Source organism: Caretta caretta, chromosome 2 (assembly GCF_965140235.1).
Source record: "Caretta caretta isolate rCarCar2 chromosome 2, rCarCar1.hap1, whole genome shotgun sequence".
Lineage (NCBI taxonomy): Eukaryota > Metazoa > Chordata > Testudines > Cheloniidae > Caretta > Caretta caretta.
In genome coordinates this window covers 187552025-187578140 of record NC_134207.1, presented here as the reverse complement: position 1 = coordinate 187578140, position 26116 = coordinate 187552025, and the positions used below count along the sequence as shown (strand labels likewise).

Here is a 26116-nt window from a genome sequence, read left to right as displayed (position 1 = left end):
GAAAATTCTATAGATCTTTGCACAACTTCCCAAATGAAACCACACATCCTCCAGCCCTGTCTGACGCTTCTCTCCTTAATTTGTGCAAAAGCTTTGAGGTGGTGGTTACAGCAGATCTGTCATTTTTGATCTTGGAAAAGAAGTTATTGATATTAACATTCAGATTAATCTGAAATATTTTTATAGTAACTGTGCTTGAAAATAAAGCTCTAAGGGTGAGATTTTTAAAAGAGTTTAAGGGATGCAGAAGTCCAAAGCCCTTGGGCCCCTAACTCAAAAACCCAGCTTATTACCTTGGCCATTTTCCATCTTTGACCAGCGTAACAAACAAGAGAAGAAGACACTTGGATTGTAAGTCCCTTGGGACAGGGACCATCCTTTTGGTTTGTGTTTGTATAGCACCAAGCACAATGGAGATCTGGTCTATGACTGGGACCTCCTATCTGCTATGGTAATACAAATAATAGTAATAAGAAGTTGGTAAAGAGAAGAGTGGGGGTGGGGGGGGAGGAGGAAAGAGCCAGTAAATTGCCTCCTTGTTCTGCAAAGGGGCACAAAATTAAAGAAGCCTATATTGTATGATATGGGGTGTGTGTGTGTTAAATTTCACTCTCAAAGGCACTAAATGCTACTGCCTTAAAAGGCAGTTCATTAACATACAGAAATTTAAAAGTAAAAATCTTGTCAAGACAACATTTTTAAGGCTGACAGACCAGATTTTCGGGGCCTTTCTTCACTCCTCACCATTTTAAAATGTACCCACGAGAGTGGGGAAAAATAGCTGTTCTCAACAGCAGGAAACAGGGTTAACATGTCAGAGTGTATTCATTCCCAATGATCTTCCTGTCAGCTCTTGTTCCTTCTCAGTTTCAGTCCCATGACAGTTCACAGTAATGATGCTAGCAGACTACAAAGGATGGTGTGATGAGCATGCTCACATCATTTGCACCTGCACATCTTTGAGTGCCAGAAATGACTGCAGTAGATGAAGGCTTCTCCCTCCCACCTCAATTCTTTTCCTAAAATCTTCAGAGGGGGCGGGGGAATGTAATTTTGTGTCTTTTTTTTTAAAAAAAATTCTGTCTCAAGTCCTTTCCCCATCATTCTCATAGATAATAGCTGGCAAGTTTTCCACACTCTAGAAGGCTGACACTGCTTATTCTTTTGAATAAGCGCCAAAAACAGCACAACTTTTCTGAACAAAGTACAACATGTTAAAATCCAAGATGCATGAAGTGTAACTATGAGTGGACTTGACTCCCCATGAGTTCAATCATGGCATGCCCCAAAATCTACAACATGTTTTCACTGCCATCAGTGTGGTTTCTCAGCTGTTATGAAGAGAAGGGGGATCAATTGTTCTCCATGTCCACTGAAGGTAGGACAAGAAGTAAAGGGCTTAACCTACAGCAAGGGAGATGTAAATTAGGTATTAGAAAAACCTTTCTAACTATAAGGGTAGTTAAGCTCTGGCAAAGGATTCCAAGGGAGGTTGTGGAATCCCCATCACTGGAGATTTTTAAAACGAGGTTGGACAAACACCTGACAAGGATGGGGCTAGGTTTACTTGGTCCTACCTCAGTGCAAGGGGCTGGGCTTTGTCACTTCTTGAGGTCACTTCTAGTTCTCTAAATAGGGGATAAGAATTGAAGGAGCTGCACAGTAGGAAGAGTTGCATGACCTCCAAGCCACATGAATTCCAGAACATGCTGGATAGCCAGGGTGGATAAAAATCAATGATTTAAAAAAAATCCCTCAAAACCTATCTAAAGATAGTTTTAATTAAGATACATTATAGCTCAAAGATATCTCATCATGGAATAGGGATTATAAATTCTAATTCTATAGTATGAGACAATATATTCATGTAATGCTTAAGAAAGGTTTGGTAAATGAGTTCCAATAGTTCATGGATTAGGGACCCAATTTTATGAGGTTTCAGGGGCTTCTGTATAGATTATTTAGTTTAATCTTTCCACCTACCCAATAGGACTCAGTGCTCAGTCTAGAAGATACCATCAGAGATGCTTAGTTTTGCAGTTCTCGAACTGTGGATTTGTGTCTCCAGAGATAACATGCTTGTTAACAGCAAAAATGTTTTAAAATAAATAGAGGTGAGAAATAACAGACCTCAACCCTACTGTCCCTCGGCAAATTTGTGTACACAGAGTCAATCGCTTACCTCTCTCTCAAAGTGCAAAGTTTCAAATAGTCCAATGAATTGAAGATTGCTGGGGGTGGAATAGATCTGGACAAGAAGAAGTTGTCTGAAGATAAATGTGAGAAGGGAGGGACAGGCAGTAGAAACAAAAGTCAGACTGTTTGAGCAGCATATTCCAGAAGTCTTGAGGTCTTCATTGATTTGAGATCTACCATACCATTCTCTTACTAGAAGGGAAAACCTATAATGGCAGCAGGCCGTAAAAGGGACCCAGTTTGGGAATATTTTAATGAAGTTCCTCTACCTTTGGGTAAGACAGGCATGTGTGCAAAATGAAACAATATCATGAGAAGTGTTCCTTCTCAAGAGGAAGCTGTGTTGAAGATGATGAAAGGAACAGTCTGAACATGCAGGATCTTCTGGTTGGTAAATTTTTTTTATTTCATACTTCTTTCTTAAGGACTGCCTGTCTTCCTTCGGGACTATTCTTGAATTCTCATGTTTGAGCAAAAAATATAGTTGTTACTCTATGGTACTATCATTTGAGATGCAGTTGTGATAAAAAAATAAATAGCTGAAATAGGCAGATCTTCCTTTTACAATTTCACCTTTAAAGTAGTACTGAGTGTCAGTGAATGCAATGGGTAATACTAAATGAGCAGTATGGGAATAATAATTAAGCACTGACTTGTTTTGTTTAGGAGAATCCATACTCATCATACAGGATTCTGAAGACCATCCACCTTCAAGATCACCATAATTTTCTATAGTTTCAGAGTTATCTACCAATGATAGTGTTTCAGTCACATCATGTAAGTCACATAGTCACAGTATGTCACCTGTAGCAAAAAGAAAAAAATCACCATCATCCAGAAACCACCATAGATAGGTTTGTGATAAGAATCTAAGCTTCCATTAAAAAAAAAAAAAAAAAAAAGAGTTGGACAGACCAGGGAGCAAACTCACTCAGAAGTCTGGAAGCGCTGTGGCCCCTGACTCTGAGGTAGTCCACATGGTGGGCTGTCCAGAGCCATGGATCCTAGAAATTTGTTCCCTGACTCCAAGGCAGTTCATATATAGTGTCAGCTCTAGGGCCATAACCCTGGAAGCCTGGGCCCCCCAGCAGCCTCCCCAGGCACACTGCGGAGCAGCAGTGCAGGTGAGCTGGCAGGTTTCTGATGAAGCTTCAAATTCTTAGAAAAAATATTTCACTTGAATGTTTCCGACCAGCTCTATTAGACACCCACGACCTAGAGTGTGAGAGGAGACACAGCATATGTAACTACGCTCTCCTCTGTTCTTGTTCTTCAGGGCATTTGGAGAGGAGAAGTTAAATTCAAGCGTGTTATTTCAGGCTTAAAAGCAGGCTTTTCGCATGATTTGTAAATGCTATTATTATTTGTATAGGACTCTCAATAAACAAACGCTTCACAATTACATTGCACAAAAACAAAATCCCCGCACCAAAGGGCGTAACCAGAGCCTGATCCTACAAGGACCCAAGAGCCAAAACTCATGTTAAGTCAAGGGAACTGAGAGCTCTCAGACCCTCAGCACTTTCCAGGATCGGGTCCCTGGTATATATGGCCTGTCAACCCCATTATTATAATGGGCGGTAATTGGCACCAAACTCCATCAAGTTAAGTACACACACATTACCTAATCCCAAGGTAAGCACTCACACTCAAACATTAATTGCATTTGTAAAAGGCTGTCAATAAATCTTTACGGAGTAGCTCACTGGAATCAGCATGGGAAGTCCCAAACTATGAAGTTCTACAATAGGCCATAACTCTGTTCAAAAAATCTTTGGGCAGGAATTTTTAAAGTTAAGGTTGACGCTTTGCCATATGTTCACCGATTATTTTGAAATGGTGCAGCACATAAGGGCCAAATTCTGTTCTGCCATATCTGCGCATCTTGGAGTTGCCCAGGGAGTCAGTGGGGCAGAACTTGCCTCTTGGTATGAATAAGAAGATCATCCCTTATTTAGAAACCCATAAATACTCAATGAATCCTGACAAGTTATGCCAAGGATAAAGCTCCTCTTTGAATGTCAGTATTCTTGATTTTGTACATTTAAATTAGACCTTTGTTCCCACATTGTTTATTTAATAGAACTATCCAAATGACAGATGAGGCATAGAAGGTTATTGTTTATTACCTTTGCACAGGGAAAAGGAATCTAGGTTAAAAAACGCAGCATTTTCCCCCCCCTGTACTAACTAGTTATTTGGCGCATGCCAAACAGTACACATAGAGAGGAGATTGTGTCTGTGCATGACCCTCTCCACTACAAATGTTACACTTTATCCGTCAGAACCAGACCTGGCCTTTCAACTACTTCGGGACTGCTCTGGGTTATATTGCTGGCATAATGGAGGGAAAATCGCAAACTCACTAAAATGAGTCAGACAGACAGTCATTGTTTAACAGACCCAGAATAACAAGTGAATAATGGGGATTATGAAAGAACAGACAGTATTTCTTGAGGCCATTTATATGACTTTCATTCTTCAGAGTGACGCAAGAGGTGAGTGAACTGTGTTATTATCCACTGTTGACTGTTGTTAATGTAGGACTTCTATCTCATTGTTTAAAGTGCAATTTAGGCAAGCAAGGCACATTGATGTACACCGAATAGAAGATAAATCACAAGTTCCAGTAACAGAAGACAGGAAGGAAAGAAAGAAAAACAAATTAAAGTTTTAGCTTCTAGCTCAGAAGGATCTTTTGATAGGTTTACCAGATAAGTTCACCATAACCATTTGCTCTTATTCATCTAATAGGATCATTCATTGCTCAATATTAATACACTGAAGAGTGAACATAAGCTCTGCACACCACTTCAGTGCTGTCAAGTTTCATCAACTTGGCTCCATCTCCCACTTCTGTAAAGAAACTTTATGTCCTGCCCATAGGGTTGCCAATCTTCTGATTGCAGAAAACCAAACACTCTTGCCCCACCCCTGCCCTGTCCCTTCCATGAGGCCTTGCCCCGGTCCTGCCCCTTCTCCAAGGCCCCACCCCCATTCACTCTATCCCCCCTCCCTCTGTTGCTCACTTTCGCCCAACTGTGTTCATTTTCACTGGGCTGGGGTGTGGGGGCTGAGGGCTTTGGCTGGGGGTGCAGGCTCTGGGATGGGGCAGGTGATGAGGGTATTGGGTGTGAAAGGGGGCTCAGGGCAGGGGCAGAGGTGCAGGGGGCTCCAGCTGGGAGTGCAGGCTCTAGGGTGGGGCCGGGTATGAGGGGTTTGGGGTACAGGAGGGGGATCTGGGCTGCGGCCGAGGGGTTCAGAGTGTGGGAGGGGGCTCCTGGCTAGGGCAGGGGTGTGGGGTGTGGGAGGGGATGTGGGTTCCAGCTGAGTGTGTGGGCCCAGGAGTAGGACCAGAAATGAGGGGTTCAGGGTGTGGGAGGGGGCTCTGGGTTGGGGTACAGAGGGATGAATGCTCCAGTTGGGGGTGGGTTCTGGGCTGAGGGCAGGGATTAGGTGTTTAGGGTGCGGGAGGGGGGCAGGTGGTTGGGATACGGGGGGGGATGAGGGCTCCATCTGGGAGTGCAGGCTCTGGGGATGAGGAGTTTAGGGTGTGGGAGGGGGTCAGGGCTGGGGGTGCAGGAGGGGGTTGGGGTGCAGGCTCCAGGTGGCGCTTACCTCAGGTGGCTCCTGGAAGCAGCCAGTATGTCCGTGGCCCCTAGGCACTGGGGCAGCCAGAGGGCTCCATGTGCTGCCCTCGCCCACAGGCACCGTGCCCTCACAGCTCCCACTGGCCGCAGTTCCCAGCCAATGGGAGCTGTGGAGCAAACACAGAAGAAGAAACTCTAGTCTCTAAGGTGCCACAAGTCCTCCTTTTCTTTTTACAGATACAGACTAACATGGCTGCTACTCTGAAACCTGTCTTCTAATCCAATCCTCTGTTAGTTTGAGTTTTATTTCACAATGTGGCCAATACTAGAGTTAGGCTAATTGGAGTGGAGTAACTTGAGATAATTGTGGCAATACAGACAAGCCTTCAATCTAAGAAGGGCTGCACTTGCCAATACTCGGATGGAAGACTTCCAGTGATCTGTGTGCTGCAGGAAATGGCACTGGTAAAATGCAAGTAGATTCAGCACTTGCCAGCGTTCAATGTAGGTGAACTTCCTTTTGAAACAATACTGAACAAATGCCCCAGTGTTTCTAGGGAGCACTGTGGTACTTGAGGGTCCATCTTTTGAATGAATCATAAAAGCAAGATCCTGACCACTTGCAGCCATTAAGAATCACATAACACTTTTCATAATAATAAAGATGTTAATCCTATTGTCCAGGCTAAAATTTACTCCAGAACATTCCACCTATCTAAATCCCTCCGGCCGTTTCAATTGGACATGCTACTCTTCTACATACTACCTAGTTTCTAGATTAAGAAATAAGACTTTTTAAAAAAATTGGAATTCTTGGCTAGATATGTTACCAAATAGACTGTTCTCTCCATCATACCTCCTATGTTTGTACAACAGAAATAAGTCTCGTAAAATCCTTTCCCTTTAGACTTTTCTCCCTAAATGGAACAATTTTTACTTTGTTAATGTACATAACAGTCAGTGGAGAATTGAGACAGGGCTTCAGTAGGGACTGGGAGTGGCTGTCTCACTACAAAAGCAATTTTCCCTCTCTTGGTATTGACACCGCCTCGTCAATTATTGGGAGTGGACTACATCCACCCGGACTGAATTAGCCTTGTCAATACTGGCTCTCCACTTGTAAGGTAAACTCCCTCCTCTTCATGTGTCAGTATATTTATGCCTGTATCTGTAATTTTCACTCCATGCAGCTGAAGAAGTGGGATTTTTACCCACAAAAGCTTTTACCCAAATAAATCTGTTAATCTTTAAGGTGTCAGCGGGCTCCTCGTTGTTTTTGTGGATACAGACTAACATGGCTACCCCTCTGATATGTAGAAAGAAAAGTAATTGCTGTAATGAAGAGCTGAAACACTTTCCTCTAATCCCAGCAAAGGACACACACCAACATCTGAAGCAACTTTTCCCCAAAAGGGATGCTATTTTTCCTCGCACAAATGATCAAATTCAAAAGTAGGACAGAAGCAGCACAAATGATCCTGAAAAGAGGCACAAAAAGACGCCAAGCTCATTAGAAGCACTACTGCAGGGGAGTTAAAAAAAAAAACATTTTATCTTCTTGCCTATTCACAAACTCACATTTTCTTTCAAATTACAAACCTTTGTCTGTGTCAATACTTGACGACATATTTTTAAAGTACAGTGAGTGAGATGAAGGATCGGCCAGTATTTAGAAGAGAACTAACTTGGGAGACTTAGGTTCAATTCCCGATTCTGCCACATTTCCAGGGTGAGCTTGAGTTCAGGGAAGTTAGGTACCTAAATATCTTTGAAGCTCTGGGCCTCAGTTCCTCATCTGTGAAATGGGGATAATAGCACTTCTCTACCTCACTGAGCTCTGTGAGGATAAATACATTAAAGACTGTGAAGTGCTCAGATACTATAGTAATGTGGCCCATATAAATATCTTAGATACAAGCTGTGTTCCTACAGTTTACACATGCCGTGTAAGATCAAACTTTTCACATACTTGTAGTTTAGCTTTATTGGTAACTCAAATAATAGTGCCAGAGCATAATCCTTTTTACCAAAGCTTTCTCACTAAATCCAGCTGTTCCCAGGATTTCCTACAGAATGTCTAACTTTCCCTCTGTGTTTCCTCTCAGCAGAGATTCATTTCAAACCCCCTCTCTTATATTCTGGTGGAGCTCGCAGAATTTACTCAGTAGTTCTGTGCAGAGGTCTACATTCTGTTAAGCAACTGAAAAATCCGATGAATGGGCTGTAGCTCACAAAATCTTCCATACTGGGTTTGTTTTGCACTTTTAAATGGCTCTCTTAAGCTGTTTAACAGAAAACAAGCACTGCAAACAGCTACTGAGCACTGTTTGGAATTATCCAATCAGCTCATGCGAGCACGCTATAATACTACAAAAATCAGTCAAGAGAGCGCTTTTAAGTTTATATGAACAAGGAGTGTTTTTGAAATGGCATTCTTGATATAAAACTTAATACTACAAATCTAGCTTTTCTCTCCCCTCCTCTCCCACCGCTGCTTTCTGCCTCCTTCATTTCTCAGCTGTAATGTATGGGGTCTCATTAGAAATACTTGTTCTGATGAGTACTTTTAAGTTACATTAATTTTTTGGTGAATGTAGTGTTTAGGTTATTCATTGCTTCACTGGAGCAAAAGTCACTCTTCTCAGCTATGGATTCTTGACTCTCTCAATTACTGTAGCAGGGTCTGTTGGCCCTTTGCAGGTGTCCAGCAAACTTAGAGGCTGCTGGTCAAGCAAACATTAAAATGGCTTCTTCCAGTAAAGTTTCCTCAGAGTATAAAAACCACACTTCTTTCCCTTTCCAGAGCTGTCACTGAATAAAGCACTGAGACAACATCTCCCTGACATAATACCATGTCATCACTTTCACTGGAGAAGTTCCAAAACCTCTAACACAACAATGGCCCTTATCATTCCGAGACATTGGTTCAGTTCAGACTCAGAGGGGGAAAAAAAATCTTAATCATAAAAATTACATCCTGGAACCATGCATTCTGTTTCTCAGATCAAGCCTGCTTATCTTAAGAGAGATGATATCATACCATATACGGATATAGTTGTACACTATGATGCCGAGAAAAACAATATACAAAAATACACTAGCATGGCAAAACTTAGAAATAAATACATTCTCCCTTTGTACTAATATTTTGTAAAAATATCATCCTTCAACAGGCTTCTGCAGACCTTACAAATGGTCATCCTGTATTTTGACTCAAATTGAAAAATCATACAATTTTTTTCATTTCATGAAAAATTTTGAAAAGTTTAAAATAATTTTCATTTTGTAGGAATGATATTCCATGTATACAAAATGTTTCAATTTTTCCCTCTACCTTTTCATCATTCCCCCACTCCCATTTTCCTTTTCCTCCCTCTGCACTACTGTATGGATTTTAAGAGAAGGGCAGATTTAAAATAAAAAATATCAGGGAAGTTTGGACAAGGGCCTGAATCTTTCAGACTCTCGTTTACTCTAAGCTTATTCCTCTGCCCTCTAATTTTTGTTTTGGGGTTGTTTGTTTTTTGTAAACTCAGTTTAAATATTCACTGAATCAATGCAATAGCAATTTCTGCATTAAAAAGTTTAAAATATTTTTTATTTGTAGATTTTGGGGGGGCGGGTGAGGGAATATAATTCTCCAGTCACAACATAATTCTCCAGTCTCTCACTGCTGATAGAAAAGGAAATTCCAACCTGTCCTAAACTCCAGAATTTTGTCTTTTCTGCCAGCACAAAAAAACCTATTCTCTCTATGTGGATAACTCACAGATCCACCTCTTCATTTCAGCTGTCTCTTTCTGTCCAAACTAAAACCTCAACCTGACTCTGACATCCCCTCATGAATATCTAGCCGCTAGCTCAGTCTAACCATGGCTAAAACAGAAAGCCTAATCTCCCCCCAGCCCCGGCAAAACCCCCCCCCCCCTTCTCGATCACTGTGACCACCACCACCATCCTATCACTCCAGTCCGTAACATAGGCATCATCTCTGACTCACACCTCTTTCTGGGTCTTCACATCCAGGCTATATCTTTTAGAGTCTTTTTGCATAACATCTCTAAGATGCAGTCTTTCCTATCTATTCACACAGCTAAAATGCTCGTCCCGGCTCCCATCACCTCACATCTTGATTACAGCCACAGCTTTACTGCTCATATCATTCAGAACGCTGCTGTAAAGATAATTTTCATAGCCTGTCATTTTGACCATGTCACCCCTCTCTTTGCATCCCTCCCCTGGCTCCCTCTTCTCTATTGCATCAAACGTAAGTTACTTGGATTCGCTTTCAAGACCCCACACAGCCAGTCCCCTCCCTCCCTATCATCTCTCAATTGCTATCGAGCTTTTAATGCTCGCCTCCAACTGGCCAATGACACCAGCCTCCATTGCCCACTTGCTAAATTTTCAAACAAACACCATCATACTTTCTCCCATGCTGCCCCCAACACTGGGGAGATGCTTCCAGTAGGCGTCTGCAAAGCTACCTCATTATCCACCTTCAAATCCCTCCTCAAAACTCCCCTTTGTTGTGATGCCAACAAAATACTTGATAATGGTTAGGCTGCTGGTGTGCTGAGACCACTGCCTATCATGCTGACCAATAATATCTCATTGTTTTCTTGTACTCCCCCCTCAGTCTGTCTCCCTCTGTTGTCTTGTACTCCCCCTCAGTCTGTCTCCCTCTGTTGTCTCTGGTGCTTCTGTTCTGTGTTTTTACAGTGCTTAGCACAATGTCTCCCTCTGTTGTCTTGTACTCCCCCCTCAGTCTGTCTTCCTCTGTTGTCTCTGGTGCTTCTGTTCTGTGTTTTTACAGTGCTTAGCACAATGGTGTCCTGGTTTATGACTAGATGTCACATTCTGAGGTGCAATCTAGCCCAGTAAGGGGTCACCGCCTGCACTGTTACCCTGGGTGCCTTAAACGCTCTGCTGCTGGACATGTCTGCAACACAACAGTCCCACAGGGGTCTCCACCAGGTTGGTTACTTTTTGCAGGATGATTCCAACACACTCCCAGTACTGAATTTTCCCAAAACCACCTGTCCAGAAGTGTCTAGCCCTCTCCTGGAACACTCTGGGAATTAATAAGAGAGAAAAGCACAGCTGATTACTTAAACTGGGGTTAACAATCACTTCAATTCAAACACAGCACTAGGTTGGTTTAGATCAGGGGTGGGCAAACTTTTTGGCCCGAGGGCCACATCAGGGTTGCGAAATTGTACGGAGGGCTGGGTAGGGAAGGCTGTGCCTCCCCAAATAGCCTGGCCCCTACCCCCTATCCTCCACCTCTCACATCCTGGCCGCTGACTGCCCCCCTCAGAACCCCCGACCCATCCAAGCTCTCCCTGCTCCTTGTCCCCTGACCGCCCCGTCCCGGGACCCTACCCCCTATCCAACCCCCCCCCCACTGCTCCCTGTCCTCTGACTGCCCGTCCCCTATCCACACCCCCTGACAGGCCCCCCAGGACTCCCACGCCTACCCAACCACTCCCTGCTCCCTGTCCCCTGACGGCCCCCCCTCCCAGAACCTCCAACCCATCCAACTACCCCCTGTCCCCTGACTGCACCCTGGGACTCCCAAGCCTATCAAACCGCCCCCTGATCCCCGTCCCCTGACTGCCCCCCACATCCAACCGCCCTCTTCTCCCTGTCCCCTGGGACGTCCCGCTCCTTATCTAACAATTCCTCTGCTCCTCCCTCACTTACTATGCTGCTTAGAGCGGCAGGACTGTCTTATTGGAAAGACTGGGAGGTGGGCGGGCGAAAGAATGTGGACAGCTGGGGAGGGGCCGAGGGCTAGCCTCCCCAGCTGGGAGCTCAACAGCCGGGCAGGATGGTCCCACGGGCCATAGTTTGCCCACCTCTGGTTTAGATTAAAAGTCAAAAAAGTTAATTAGCAAAATGAGAAGTACAAGTACAAGGGATAAAGACAAAATGGTTACAAGCAAATGAAAGTAAAATATGCTTTCTATTAGCTAAGACTTCACTCAACAAGCTACAGCCTTGGTTCAAGGTAGATTTCTTCCTAATCTTTTTCTTTCCAGCCACGGCTGACTCTCTCTGAGTCAGGACCTTCTGCAAAAGTACCAGGTGCTCGTTTCCCCTTGTTGGCCTAGGTGAAAGATCTTTACCTAAGCAGGTTTCTCACCTATATTCAGTTCCCAGAGACTTCAAACCCCTCCCCGTTGGTTGAAAGACCCATCTTTCTTAGCTTGCCAGAGCTCTGGCCCCTTGTGTTTGTCCAGTGATGGATGGTTTGTCCAGCCAAGATGGTTTCTTCTCTCTCCTTATATCGTCCCCAAATCACTGTTTTGTCCCCTGATTCAGGATGACCTCATGCAGTTCTTCCCCTCCTGTGGGCTTCCCACCCCTCTGCTGATTCATATGTAAATAAGGCTTCCACTTTTTTGGGTCACATCTTGCTTAATTTAATTGGTAACAGGTAGATAGCTGCATTCCCTGCTGTCTGGGAGAAAACCTGTTTCTCTGTTTGGCAACAAACTTTAAAGCATAATATTGGTGAATATTCCTAATTCCTCATATAGTGTTAATATATGCATTTCACAATGAAATTCATCACCAGTGTGCCATTAGTTTTCATAAAAGACCTTACTTGATACACTTTTATAATACAGTAATGTTGTACACAATCAGTTGATTCAATTACTTATTTGAGGTTCAGACCCCCCTACCTTATAGTTAAGAGACTATCTCACTAGGTTGATGGATTTGTTTACCTGTCACGCAAATGTGCCTTCACTGTCTGATGGTCAGATGATTCAGACAAGCAAATATACATTCCTTTGTCTACGGCAGACTGGGCTTATGCAGTGCTTGCCAAACACTTTTAAAGAGCATAATTCTAGCACATAACCATCACTCTTTGTACACACCCGTACATACATTGGGTATATACCATGACAACAGTGTGTTAGGGCTTGTGTGTCACATTAGGGCTCCTAGGTATTATGGCAAGACGAAGAATCAATAAAAGAATGCGGGGACAGCCAATGGAAAAGAAAAGTAACATTTAAAACTGATCAAAGGAAATACTTTAAGCAATACATAAGCAGCACGTGGAACTCCTTGCCACAAGACAGAATTAATGCCAAGGATTCAAAAAAGGATTAGACATTTACATCGGTGATGAGAGCACCAACAGTCACAGTAAAAATGGGCGGTGGGGAGAGTTATTTTATATAGGACTATAAACACATGCACTTCATGGCACTCCATTAATTGACAGAACTTAGGAAGAAACTTCTATGGCTCAGTTATTTCAGAATTATCCATTGCAGGGTGTCTTGTCCCCACTCGAAAGTATCTAGTTCTGACCATTGTCAGACACAGAATATTCGGACTCGATGGACCACCATTCTGATTGGTTAGGCAGTTCCAGTGGAGGGATATTTTAACAGCCATATGACAATGAGTTTCTGCAGTGAGCACTGAGAGTTCTAACAATGAGCATAATGAAATGAAGTGTGGAAAGCCTGTAGAGGAGGAGTAGGAGGAAGTGATCATTTTCATCCCTATAATGTCTAAACCAACCACTTCTTAAAGAAGGGCATACAACCATTTATCCAACTAGCATGGCAAGGGAATTATAAATCTTAGGTTACGTGACAAATAAAAATAAGTTGATCCATTAGAAAGTTCAATTTGTTCCCAACATTTGTACACTATCTTGGATGCATCATGGCACTTCTGAACACAGCAGCAAAGAGGAAGCTGCAGGATTCAGTTTGCCACAATCAATATTTCTCTGCTGCTTTTGGAGCTCTGCACCCAAATCACATTGGCCAGCTTTGAGAAGAGTAATAATTTCAGTTATCCGTGTCTCAAGTGTATATTTTTCATTTATGGCTTACTCAATTTCTATTCAATTACAAAAATGAGAAATGTCAAGGTTATTTATTTTCTAGCACAGGAATAACCATTAATCTTTAGAGCATTTACTGTTTCATAGGCTGCAGCAGTATAGGCGGAGGACTTCACAATTGTAATTAGATTCCTGTAACCCAGTACATTTAAAAAAGTATAAATCAAATCATCACTGCCTGCAATAGTTTGTCATCTTTAAACCCTCCCACAAATTGTAAGTCTAAATTTCTTCATTGATAAGCTAAGAGAGACCCAAAGTTTATGTTACATTTAAACCAATTATTCAGGAATCATCAGCCAGAACCTTAGCCGGCTAAGTCAATGTAGCGTCACTGATTTTAATGCAGCCAGACCAGTTTATACCAGCAGAGGGACTGGCCCAGTGCATACAGCATAATAAGCAGGAGATGTGTCATGAAAGCACAACTGTAGCAAGCTGAATTACACACATGTGGCAACAGCCAGAAGAAAAAAAGAACTGGAACTCAGTCTTCTGTTCCAAAACCTGGGGTGTCAGTAGTTTCAGGGCTTATAGCCTGCTTAGCTTTATATAGTGATTTTCCTCAGTAGATCTCAATATACATTACAAAGATAGGTCGGCATTACGACTCCAATTTTACAGCAGGGGAAACAAAGGCACAGAAAGTTTAGGTGATCTGCCCAAAGTTATAAAGTGGAACAGTGTGAGAGCCAAATTACAGAATCCAGATCACATTACTCACACTGAACCCCCCCCACCTACTCGATCAGACTGTTTACCAATCATAGCTCCAATATTTTTACTTCAACTGTGATTCTGACCTGACCAATTTTTTTTATTTAAAAAACAAACCAAAAACAAGTCTGTACAATTGAGAGCGAGACAGCAAGAGGGAGAGAGAGAGAGAGAGAGAGAATTCTTCCTTTGACAGAGCTGCTATTGCTTTGGTTTCACCTTCATTAATTAGAAGGTACCATAACAGTCCAATGATTTGACGATAATTGGCATAACATATTTTCTTAATCGTTAAAGCAGAGCAAAAATACCTAACTGGATAGCCAGACATTGCATTTCTGTTGACATGGCTCATTAAAAGCCAAGTTTTCCTAATACTCTGGCATCCAATTATATGGTACTGGTAGCTCATTCAGAAGCGCTACATGGCAACATTAAGAATTATGGGCTATGCTTGCTATTCAGTAACTGATTCTTAAGCAATTTAGTTAATATTTCATTCCATAAATGAAGCCAGCCCGCATTGTCCTATTCACTGTTCACTCCTGAAATCTCCACAAACAAAAATCCTTCTCTCTCTGTTGAAGGATAATTTTCACAGGGGCCAAATGATATCCACATAAGTAGTCAGAAACCTAACATCTAATGAGTTAGCCCAAAACACCCAGTTTATTCTTCCAGTACGGAAAAATATGGCCAGAAGAAATCGTAGAGATGGTAACAAGGAAAACTTTTCACAAGACTCCCTTTATTGTACTTTTATTTTTACATCTATATTTTGTATGCATTTGTAATGCGCCCATCATCACGGATTAAAAATTTGTTCAACGACAGAATGGATTTGCTCTCTAAGTATCCTGCACTATTGAGGTTAATGGGAGTTTTGCCACTCACTTGAATTGTGTAGGATCAGGCCATTAGGCAGATTGTCAACTCTACTGCTTAATATCTGCCTGTCATCAGCTTTGTCCTCTCAAACTTAAACTGACGTAAATTGCTTCTAATAGGCAATTTTTCTTTACTGGGTAGCATGGTCTGCTGATATACGTCAAATCAATATCACAATTTGTTTATACCTGGCCAGTGAGGCATACCGTACTGCATTTCAGTGTTGAGTGACCTCAATGTTCTATAACATTCCTAAATTTATGACATTTATTGGAACAATGCAACAAAACTAATGTAATTCCTTGTTTAGGGAGCACTCTTGGCGTGTCTACTCTCCACGTCTTCAAATATGTTATCTCAGCTCTTAATAAATGAGATTAATTAACTGGTTGTCCTCTTGTCATCTACTGGGAAATAACTATAATGCTTAAAATAAAATTTAATATCTAGCCAGATGGATTGGTTGCCCTCCTGTCCCCACCCTGCCCAGCACTGAAACTTCCACTGCTTGATAGCTATTCTTTTTAATCACTGCTCTTTCTGTAAGACCGTACAAGTAGGCCTGAATCATAGGTTTTTCTGTATGAGGACATGGGAAATGAATCCTCTGCTTAGCTGAGATCCAGTGACATGGAAGTACAACCTCCTGAAACCGGATGAAACATCTGTTACTTTTGTCTGGATACAATGAACAAATTTTAAAAGTTTTGTCTTTTTGACAGATTTTTCCAGTTTGAGAGATATTGGAGAAAACCACTGGAAGTGGCCAAAACTGTCAAAATGGAATATTTTTTTTTAAGTTTACCCACTATGCAAAGAAATATTTTATCCTTGCATTCAGCTTTTTTGAGACGCCTCCACACGTTTACAGCAGAATATATTCTGATATGGACCTCTGCGGTTTTGAGGCTCCAGTTCAAAAAGCATCCCTAATTCAAGAAAGCATTTAAGTACATATATACATTTTTTTCTAAAAAGAGATGGATTTCAGTACAAGTTTAAGTGCTCTCCTGAATTAGGGTCTGATCGAGTTAATCCACAATTATGATAATTTCTTTATTGATAACAATAGTTCAATTTATTAAAGGCTCAGCATCTTGCTCAATAACTTTTCAAAAAATTATTTCTTTTATACTTTTGAAGTCTCTCCTTCATAGAATCATAGAATATAAGGGTTGGAAGGGACCCCAGAAGGTCATCTAGTCCAACCCCCTGCTCGAAGCAGGACCAATTCCCAGTTAAATCATCCCAGCCAGGGCTTTGTCAAGCCTGACCTTAAAAACCTCTAAGGAAGGAGATTCTACCACCTCCCTAGGTAACGCATTCCAGTGTTTCACCACCCTCTTAGTGAAAAAGTTTTTCCTAATATCCAATCTAAACCTCCCCCACTGCAGCTTGAGACCATTACTCCTCGTTCTGTCATCTGATACCATTGAGAACAGTCTAGAGCCATCCTCTTTGGAACCCCCTTTCAGGTAGCTGAAAGCAGCTATCAAATCCCCCCTCATTCTTCTCTTCTGCAGGCTAAACAATCCCAGCTCCCTCAGCCTCTCCTCATAACTCATGTGTTCCAGACCCCTAATCATTTTTGTTGCCCTTCGCTGGACTCTCTCCAATTTATCCACATCCTTCTTGAAGTGTGGGGCCCAAAACTGGACACAGTACTCCAGATGAGGCCTCACCAATGTCGAATAGAGGGGAACAATCACATCCCTCGATCTGCTCGCTATGCCCCTACTTATACATCCCAAAATGCCATTGGCCTTCTTGGCAACAAGGGCACACTGCTGACTCATATCCAGCTTCTCGTCCACTGTCACCCCTAGGTCCTTTTCTGCAGAACTGCTGCCTAGCCATTCGGTCCCTAGTCTGTAGCTGTGCATTGGGTTCTTCCGTCCTAAGTGCAGGACCCTGCACTTATCCTTATTGAACCTCATCAGATTTCTTTTGGCCCAATCCTCCAATTTGTCTAGGTCCTTCTGTATCCTATCCCTCCCCTCCAGCGTATCTACCACTCCTCCCAGTTTAGTATCATCCGCAAATTTGCTGAGAGTGCAATCCACACCATCCTCCAGATCATTTATGAAGATATTGAACAAAACCGGCCCCAGGACCGACCCGTGGGGCACTCCACTTGATACCGGCTGCCAACTAGACATGGAGCCATTGATAACTACCCGTTGAGCCCGACAATCTAGCCAGCTTTCTACCCACCTTGTAGTGCATTCATCCAGCTCATACTTCCTTAACTTGCTGACAAGAATACTGTGGGAGACCGTGTCAAAAGCTTTGCTAAAGTCAAGAAACAATACATCCACTGCTTTCCCTTCATCCACAGAACCAGTAATCTCATCATAGAAGGCGATTAGATTAGTCAGGCATGACCTTCCCTTGGTGAATCCATGCTGGCTGTTCCTGATCACTTTCCTCTCATGCAAGTGCTTCAGGATTGATTCTTTGAGGACCTGCTCCATGATTTTTCCAGGGACTGAAGTGAGGCTGACTGGCCTGTAGTTCCCAGGATCCTCCTTCTTCCCTTTCCTTATTCAAACTCTTCCTAAATTCACTTCTATTTTAATGTTTAAAGTAATTGCCTTTTAATATATATCAAAGAGGGACTGTGAATTTTGAAATCTCACATTTTTTATTTAGAGTCAAATTAATTTGTTAAATTACTAATTTTATAATCCATAGGATTTATGAATAAACCTTCTTTTCTTCTTCATAGTTCTTTGATGGTAGTATTATTAATTAAAAACATTACATAGTTCCTGAGATTTACAGCAGAAGGTGAAATCATTAAGGATGTGATCCTACTCCTAACAAACACAATGGCAAAATACCCACTGATTTCTATGGTGCAGAACTGAGGCCCAACGGCCAGATGTGCATCTCTGTGGAAATACAAGGGATAATCCATATAATATAGTATAATAAAATATATAGGGTCCTGAAAACTCTGCAAAGTTTCCGTCTAAGACCTTCCTCTTAATTCTTCTGTTTATGGTTTGGGGTGGGAAAAACGAGGCGTCATACCCACTACTCCGAAACCCCTGTGGCTCTGTTAGGGGCACAGGGACTTGCGTGCAGAGGTTCAAACACCATGGCTGATCTCAGCTGGGAGGTTAGAGGGGCATAAAGAGGGAATTGGACAGAGCCCAAACCATACATTAATATGAACAGATAGGCTGCGTCTACCCAGCAATCAGAGGTGTGACTGCAGCAAGTGTAGCCCCACCTGAGCTAGCGGCAAAGAGTCCTGTGGCACCTTATAGACTAACAGACGTATTGGAGCATAAGCTTTCGTGGGTGAATACCCACTTCGTCGGATGCATGTAGTGGAAATTTCCAGAGGCAGGTATAAATATGCAAGCAAGAATCAGGCTCGGGATAACGAGGTTAGTTCAATCAGGGAGGACGAGGCCCTCTTCTAGCAGTTGAGGTGTGAACACCAAGGGAGGAGAAACTGCTTCTGTAGTTGGTTAGCCATTCACAGTCTTTGTTTAATCCTGAGCTGGTGGTGTCAAATTTGCAAATGTTTCATGTTCTCTGTGTGTGTATATGTATCTTCCTACTGTATTTTCCACTGCATGCATCCGATGAAGTGGGTTTTAGCCCACAAAAGCTTATGCTCAAATAAATGTTAGTCTCTAAGGTGCCACAAGTACTCCTGTTCTTTTTGAAGCTCAGCAGTTTGTCTTTGAAGTCTGGTCCTGAAGTTTTTTTGCTGCAGGATGGCTACCTTTAAATCTGCTATTGTGTGTCCAGCGAGGCTGAAGTGTTCTCCTACAGGTTTTTGTATATTGCCATTCCTAATATCTGACTTGTGTCCATTTATCCCTTGTAGGAGAACACTTCAACCTCCCCGGACACACAATAGCAGATTTAAAGGTAGCCATCCTGCAGCAAAAAAACTTCAGGACCAGACTTCAAAGACAAACTGCGGCGCTTCAGTTCATTTGCAAATTTGACACCACCAGCTCAGGATTCAACAAAGACTGTGAATGGCTAGCCAACTACAAAAGTTTCTCCTCTCTTGGTGTTCACACCTCAACTGCTAGAACTCGTCCTCCCTGATTGAACTAACCTCGTTATCCCGAGCCTTATTCTTGCTTGCATATTTATACCTGCCTCTGGAAATCTCCACTAGCTGCATCCGACAAAGTTGGTATTCACCCACGAAAACTTATGCTCCAATATGTGTATTAGTCTATAAGGTGCCACAGGACTCTTTGCCGCTTTTACAGATCCAGACTAACACGGCTACCCCTCTGATACTTCCCACCTGAGCTAGCTAGTCTGAGTAACGATGGTAGTGAAGTCGTGGCAGCATGGGCTGTACAAGCCTCTCTGGCCTGACTATGTACTTGAGCAGCTAGCCCATTCTGACACGGCTTCACTTCCACTGTTACGTAAGCCTGCTAGATCAAAGCTAGTTCGGGTACGTCTAGAGGTGCTGCAGCCACACACCTGACTGCAGGGTCGGCACACCCTTAGAATCACATGCAGAAATAAAACAGGAGCCAGGGCTGTCTATGGAGCATAGTTGCCTTATGCTTTATGAAGAACTACTAAGGACTAGATCCTGAAAAGCACTAAGCATTCCCATGAGCCCTGGAACTTGAGGGCACTCAGCACCTAGCAGGATAAAGCCCCAAGGGGACACACGCATTCCGCACAACTTGAACTTTCCAAGTAATCTTCAAGAGAAACTTCACATTTAGGGATTATTGCAACAATCCAATCTGGATGTGACAAAGGCCTGGCTCAACTGTTTTCAGTGTTGATGCTGCTTCATCTCTGCCTGGCAGCTTTCTGTTCATGCCACTGGGCCTCTCTTTTTTCTTCATACTACATTTAACAGTTAACTGACAGCTTACCCTTTCAAGCCCTCAAGTGTGTGCTATTAAAACATTTCAAACCTCTTGTGGGTGTCAGCCTCACACCCTCGGAGCAGCAGGTGCAAGTGGAACAAAGGAGTCATTTTTGAATGTATATAATATCATATCCCCATACTTAACTTCGTGTTTGAAAGGGATACCAGGTATTAAACTGCCTAATGTATGAGCCACAAGAGAAATAAAAATACTCTCTCTGTGTGTACTAAGAATTATTTTATTAATGACTGTGGTGGGGTCTTGCTCTGGGAGGCTGTTCCAAACTCCCACCCCTTGCCTCAGGATGGAGAACCCTCCTACAGCTTTTGGACACACAAGAATTCACCCTGAAGTCACTTCAGCACCTTTACTGATAAACAGTCACCTTTATCATGTCAGCAAACAAGCAGTCCTAGTGCCTCTCCAGCATCAGTTCCTCAAACATCAATCAGGGCACCTCCTTCCCTTTGGGCTCTGGCTGATTTTCACGCAGAGAGGAAACTCATTGTGGCTACATATAGGCTGCTCCCTGGGCTTGCCCTCCAGCCTTGACCTCAGATTTCAGCTTGCTGTGTCCAGGCAGCAGCTATAGGTTCCCCCGTCCAGTAGTCTTTCTTGAAAGGCATCCCCCTCCTCCAAGCGCACGAGCCCTAACAGCATGAAGTAGAAATGGGATTTCCTGCCAAATCCCTAGCCAACCAGCGCTTTGGGAGCAGAAGGCTGGTCCTTTCACACTTCACATGTAGAGTGTACTCCTGGGGGAATTCTGCACCACTGCACGTGTGCAGAATTCATGTCCCCTGCCAATTTCTTTGCTTCCCCGCAGAAAAATGACTTTCTGACATGGAAGCAAAGGGAAGCTGCAAGAGCAATCATGCACTACTCCCTATTACCAGCAGGAGAGTGAGTTTGTGTGTGTGTGGGGGTGGGGGGTGGGGCGGAGGGTGAGAAAACCTGGATTTGTGCTGGAAATGGCCCAACTTGATTATCATACACATCGTAAGGAGAGTGATCACTTTAGATAAGCTATTACCAGCAGGAGAGTGGGATGGGAGGAGGTATTGTTTCATGGTCTCTGTGTATATAATGTCTTCTGCAGTTTCCACAGTATGCATCCGATGAAGTGAGCTGTAGCTCACGAAAGCTCATGCTCAAATAAATTGGTTAGTCTCTAAGGTGCCACAAGTACTCCTTTTCTTTTTGCGAATACAGACTAACACGGCTGTTACTCTGAAACACTCCCTAACTGTGCAGGTACATTGTTTCAGGTACCTGGTGCAGCTGGCAGAGAGGTAAATCACCACAGGGCTGGGGACACCCCAGCCAGTGGCTCCTACCCTGAGCCAGGATCAGCTGCTAGTCCTGGCTGGGCTGGAGGCAGGAGAGGATGGGACTTCCTCTTCCCCTGCAAGGAGTGGCTGGGGCTGTGTCAGACCCACCCCCAGAAACCTCCCCCAGCTGCAGGAAGCTCAGCATCCTCCCCTGCTTCCTGCCCCCATTGCTCCTTAGCTGTGGAGGTGGAGGGGTCACTGTGCAGGGAGCTGCTCCCCCATCCGACAACCCCCATGCATCTGGACCTCCCATGCCGAGACACCTCTGCCAAGCCTCACCCTGTACACCCAGAACCCTCCCTTAGCCCTCCATACCCAAACCCTGCCCCACTGAACCTTAACCCCTGCATCTGGAGCCCCCCTGCACCCAGACCCCCTGCCTCAGGATCCCCACCCCTGCACCCAGACCACCCCCCACTGAGCTCCCTGCACTCAAACACCCATCCTGATGCCCCACCCCAAGTCTCCACATCCAAACCTCCATCCCACTGACCCCAACTATCTACACCCAGAGCCCCGCCCCACCAAGCCCCACTCCCCACTGCTGAGATCCCCACACCCAGACCCCTTGGCCTGATTCTGAACCACTTTCACCTGGAAGCCTCTGCAGAGTCCCACTGTCCCTGAACCTGAACCCCCCACCCTCCCCACATGAGCCTCTGTGCATCCAGATCGCCCACACCTAGACCCCACCCCACTAAGCTGCCTGCACCCAGACTGTCCCACACAGAATCCTCTCACCCCACACCTGGATCCCTCCACACTTGGATCCTGCCTGCCCCAACCCTAGTCTGCCTGGTGCAGGGGGGCAGGGCCTCAGGTTGTTTCTGGGGCAGGCCCAGCCCTTGTGCTGTGTCAGGGTTGGGTGCAGCCTCACCACTGAGTCTGTGTCCCGGATGGTGCAGAATACCCTCAGGAGTAAGAGTGGGGATGCCTCATGAGGAATAATAAATGATGCCTGACTCTTAAAGGGACAGCACAATATAAATGGGGAACTCAAAATATTTTGCTGCCTGGTTAGTTTTTTTTTAATACTTTGAAAATGTTGAACTATTTTCCAGAACAACAACATACACAGTAACAGAGAGCACTGCTGAATCTGCATTGGTTCAATGAGCCTTATAATCCTAAATCACTTATGTGCTTTTGAAAATCTCACTTTTAGGCACCTAGACATAGATTCAGGAGACTAACTTTAGGCTTCTATTTTTGAAAGTTTCAGCCACAGTCTAATGATTTAGGAAATGTACATGTCTGTGAGGGCTCTGGCTCTTTAAAAATAGTTATTATCCTCCTACTGTAAATGTGTAGCATTGCTCTACCTTTCACTTCAAGGAGGTGATTCTAATTTGTTTTTAGAGCCTTCTGAAGTACACCGGTTGCTGGAACTGAAAAATTATTTATTTTTCAACGTCTAACAGTAATCCTGCAACATCCCTGAAGGACTCAAACTGCACTGTTGAAATAGCCAGATTTTCTATAAGCGTCTAGTGGTACCATGTTTCAGGTCAGATGGACATGAGAACCACTGGACCAGCATGTGGAACCCAATGCTAGAAAGCGGAGATGGGCCCCAACTGCAGCAAATAAGTCTTCAGCTGTCTGCAGTTGTTGTCACCATTTGAGCTACCTCCTCTGCCAAGTACTGTAGCAGGGACCATTATGGGTGTGACTGTATTAGAACATGAACATACATCAGAGGGTACTCTCCACTATCACCCAAGATGTATCTTTGATCCCCTATTAGTCAGGCATCTGTCTTGCAAGAACATAAGAATGGCCCTACTGGGTCAGACCAAAGGTCCATCTAGCCCAGTATCCTGTCCTATGACAGGTTTCAGAGTAACAGTCGTGTTAGTCTGTCTTTGCAAAAAGAAAAGGAGTACTTGGGGCACCTTAGAGACTAACCAATTTATTTGAGCATGAGCTTTCGTGAACTACATCCGATGAAGTGTGCTGTAGCTCACGAAAGCTCATGCTCAAATAAATTGGTTAGTCTCTAAGGTGCCACAAGTACTCCTTTTCTTTGTCCTATGACAGTGGCCAATGCCAGGTGCCGCAGAGGGAAATGAACAGAACAGGTAATCATCAAGTGATCGATACCCTGTCTCTCATTCCCAGCTTCTGGCAAACAGAGGCTAGGGACACCATTCCTGCCCATCCTGGCTAACAGCCACTGATGGACCTATCCTTCATGAATTTATCTAGTACTTTTTTGAACCCTGTTATGGTCTTGGCCGTCACAACATCCTCTGGCAAGGAGTTCCACAGGTTGACTGTGCATTATGTGAAGAAATACTTCTTTATTTGTTTTAAACCTGCTGCCTATTAATTTTATTTGGTGACCCCTAGTCCTTGTGTTATGAGAAGTAGTAAACAACACTTCCTTATCTACTTTCTCTACATAGAATGAGAACCTGCCATAACTGAGAGGGAAGAAGCAGACTAAGAAACAAGACAAGGCCTACCCCAATATGCTGAATATTGTGATAAATGTATGTGATATAACAAAATTTCATCTTTTGGTCACTTTGGAATTGTGACTTCCTCTTTACTAGTGGTGTATCATATCATCACTGCCTCATTCCACAGAGTACAATGTGAACTTATTATGAAATAAAGGTGCCCCAGTAATTTTGATAAGATCTCATGTTTACTCTTGAGAAAACTGTATCATTACTCCAAGACAGCACTATTTAATGTTAATGTCACTCTCTTCGAATACATTTAATAGGAAGTAAAAGAAATCATCTTTAGAAGCATGACAGGAACTCTGTCCAAATACCGTCAAGATAAAAACCACATATAGTATGGAACAAAATTTTCCTTATCTGGATTAGCAGTAACACTGTGATTTATTAAAACTGATCATTTTAAAAATCCAATTTATTTTCACCATCTATGCAACTGGCTTTCGGCATGTCTCTCAACTTAGACAATAAAACTACTGAAGATTAGTTATTTTTTGCTTTCTGGTTCCCATGTACTAGCACAGTGCTGAACCACGCTAGGGAGTGCTTACGTTCTAATTTATTTGCTTACATACAAGTAAATAAAACATGAAAATATTTTTACTCCCACTGTTTTGTAACCCTCTTTTCACCTTCACCCCTTCTAAAAATAACATATTTTGGGCCTAAGTTATTTCAAAATGTCTGTTAAAATCATGATGAATGTATGCTGATTTATGATAGCTTTAGTAAAAACAAAGCTACCCCTAGTTAATTCCAAATAAATGTTCTCTAAAGAAATGTTCTTCCTGAATACGAAGAACTGAAACTTTAAACTTGTCACATTAGCCACATGTTTTCTGCCAATTTAGCATCCATTTCATATTAAATACTGAAGGATAATCCTGATACTATGAATAAAATACATGCTAATGATATGAATTGAAAGAATTGCAGGGCAGGATCACAGACCGATTCACAACACGATGAATAAAGTCATCATAGTCAAGTGTCATTCAAGACAGGAAATGTTAATATTTTAAATACAAACAATAAGAAATAATAAAATAAGCAGGTTTACCTGAACGAGTTTTCGTGTTCTATTCCAGATGTGCCTCATATTCTTTTCAGTTAGCCACCCCTAAAGTACATTTCCTACTTTTGTCCTAATATTTTATTCAGGGGACACACATTGTCCATTATTAAACTGAAGATTTATGAAATTTGCAGGTGAAAGAAATCAAGCAGGCAAAAAAAAAAAAAAAAAAAAAGACGACATTCTCGGCTCCTGAAAGCCCATTAAATAACGCAGATGGACAGAACAATTCTGTGGAAGGGAAGGCACAGTGTATACAGTTCCTCTTAAACAATGCTCTTCTTCCCAGTAAATGCAGCTCACTCTCCGTGAAACAGCCTGCAGCAGAATAATAAAAGAATTGCTCAAGTGCTAATCTGAGAAAAGGAGGGGGTGTGAGGGGAAGTAAGGAATACAAACACGCAAGAAGCTTCTCTCCCTAACAGCTAAGGGTGTTGGATTTCCCTATTTTACAGGGGTGTGCAACGATAAATACCTTAAATATTGTGAGGCATTCAGATACTATGATAATGGCAGCCATATACATAATTAAAAGATAGACTGTTAAAATTACCAAGGTCAGGAAATACAAAAATTAAGATTCCAATTGCACCACCACATTCTTATTGCATATCTGGTAATGCGGTGTATATTTTAGTACACAAAATAATAATTTAAAAGAACATTATTTGAAATTTAGTCTCTCAAAAAACCCCAGTTAAAGCGAGTTTCACATCCTATAATTGCCCATTTGTATTTATTTATTTAAATGTTTGCTCTCCCCTGTTGCTGAGTAAAAGACCCACTCTAAAAATGGGAAACTAAGTGGTTCTGTGTGGACAGACTCCTGCACAGAGCCCATTGCAAGACTCACTGAACAGAAAAAACAATGTCAATATTCACAAACTGACCACAAACCCACAAAATAAACAAACTAAAAGTATACAGAAAAAACATGATTTTTTCTGTAATCTCTGCCAGATACAGCCATTTTAGGTGTGATTTACTAATAACTATTTTGCAATCAGAAGCATTTTTTAAAGAAGGACATTGTCAACTATTAGACTTCAGTGACTTTTAATAATTTTAACCGTGTAGTCTTAAACGTTA

The 26116-nt window shown here is 42.8% G+C and overlaps 1 protein-coding gene across 12 annotated transcripts in view; it reads right to left on the bottom strand.

The window, feature by feature from the left end:
• MYRIP (myosin VIIA and Rab interacting protein) overlaps positions 1 to 26116 on the bottom strand; it is a 359689-nt gene that overhangs the window by 114047 nt on the left and 219526 nt on the right. The window contains exons 1-2 of one of the 12 annotated variants that reach the window (XR_007355041.2): positions 25013 to 25347; positions 2850 to 3000 (exon numbers count right to left, since the gene is read on the bottom strand). The exons of 10 other annotated variants lie outside the window; for them this stretch is intronic. The gene's annotated coding sequence lies outside the window, so the exon portion shown is untranslated. Of the gene's footprint in view, positions 1 to 2849; positions 3001 to 25012; positions 25348 to 26116 lie in introns of those variants that run through there. One more of the 12 variants, XR_007355042.2, reaches the window with a different exon arrangement.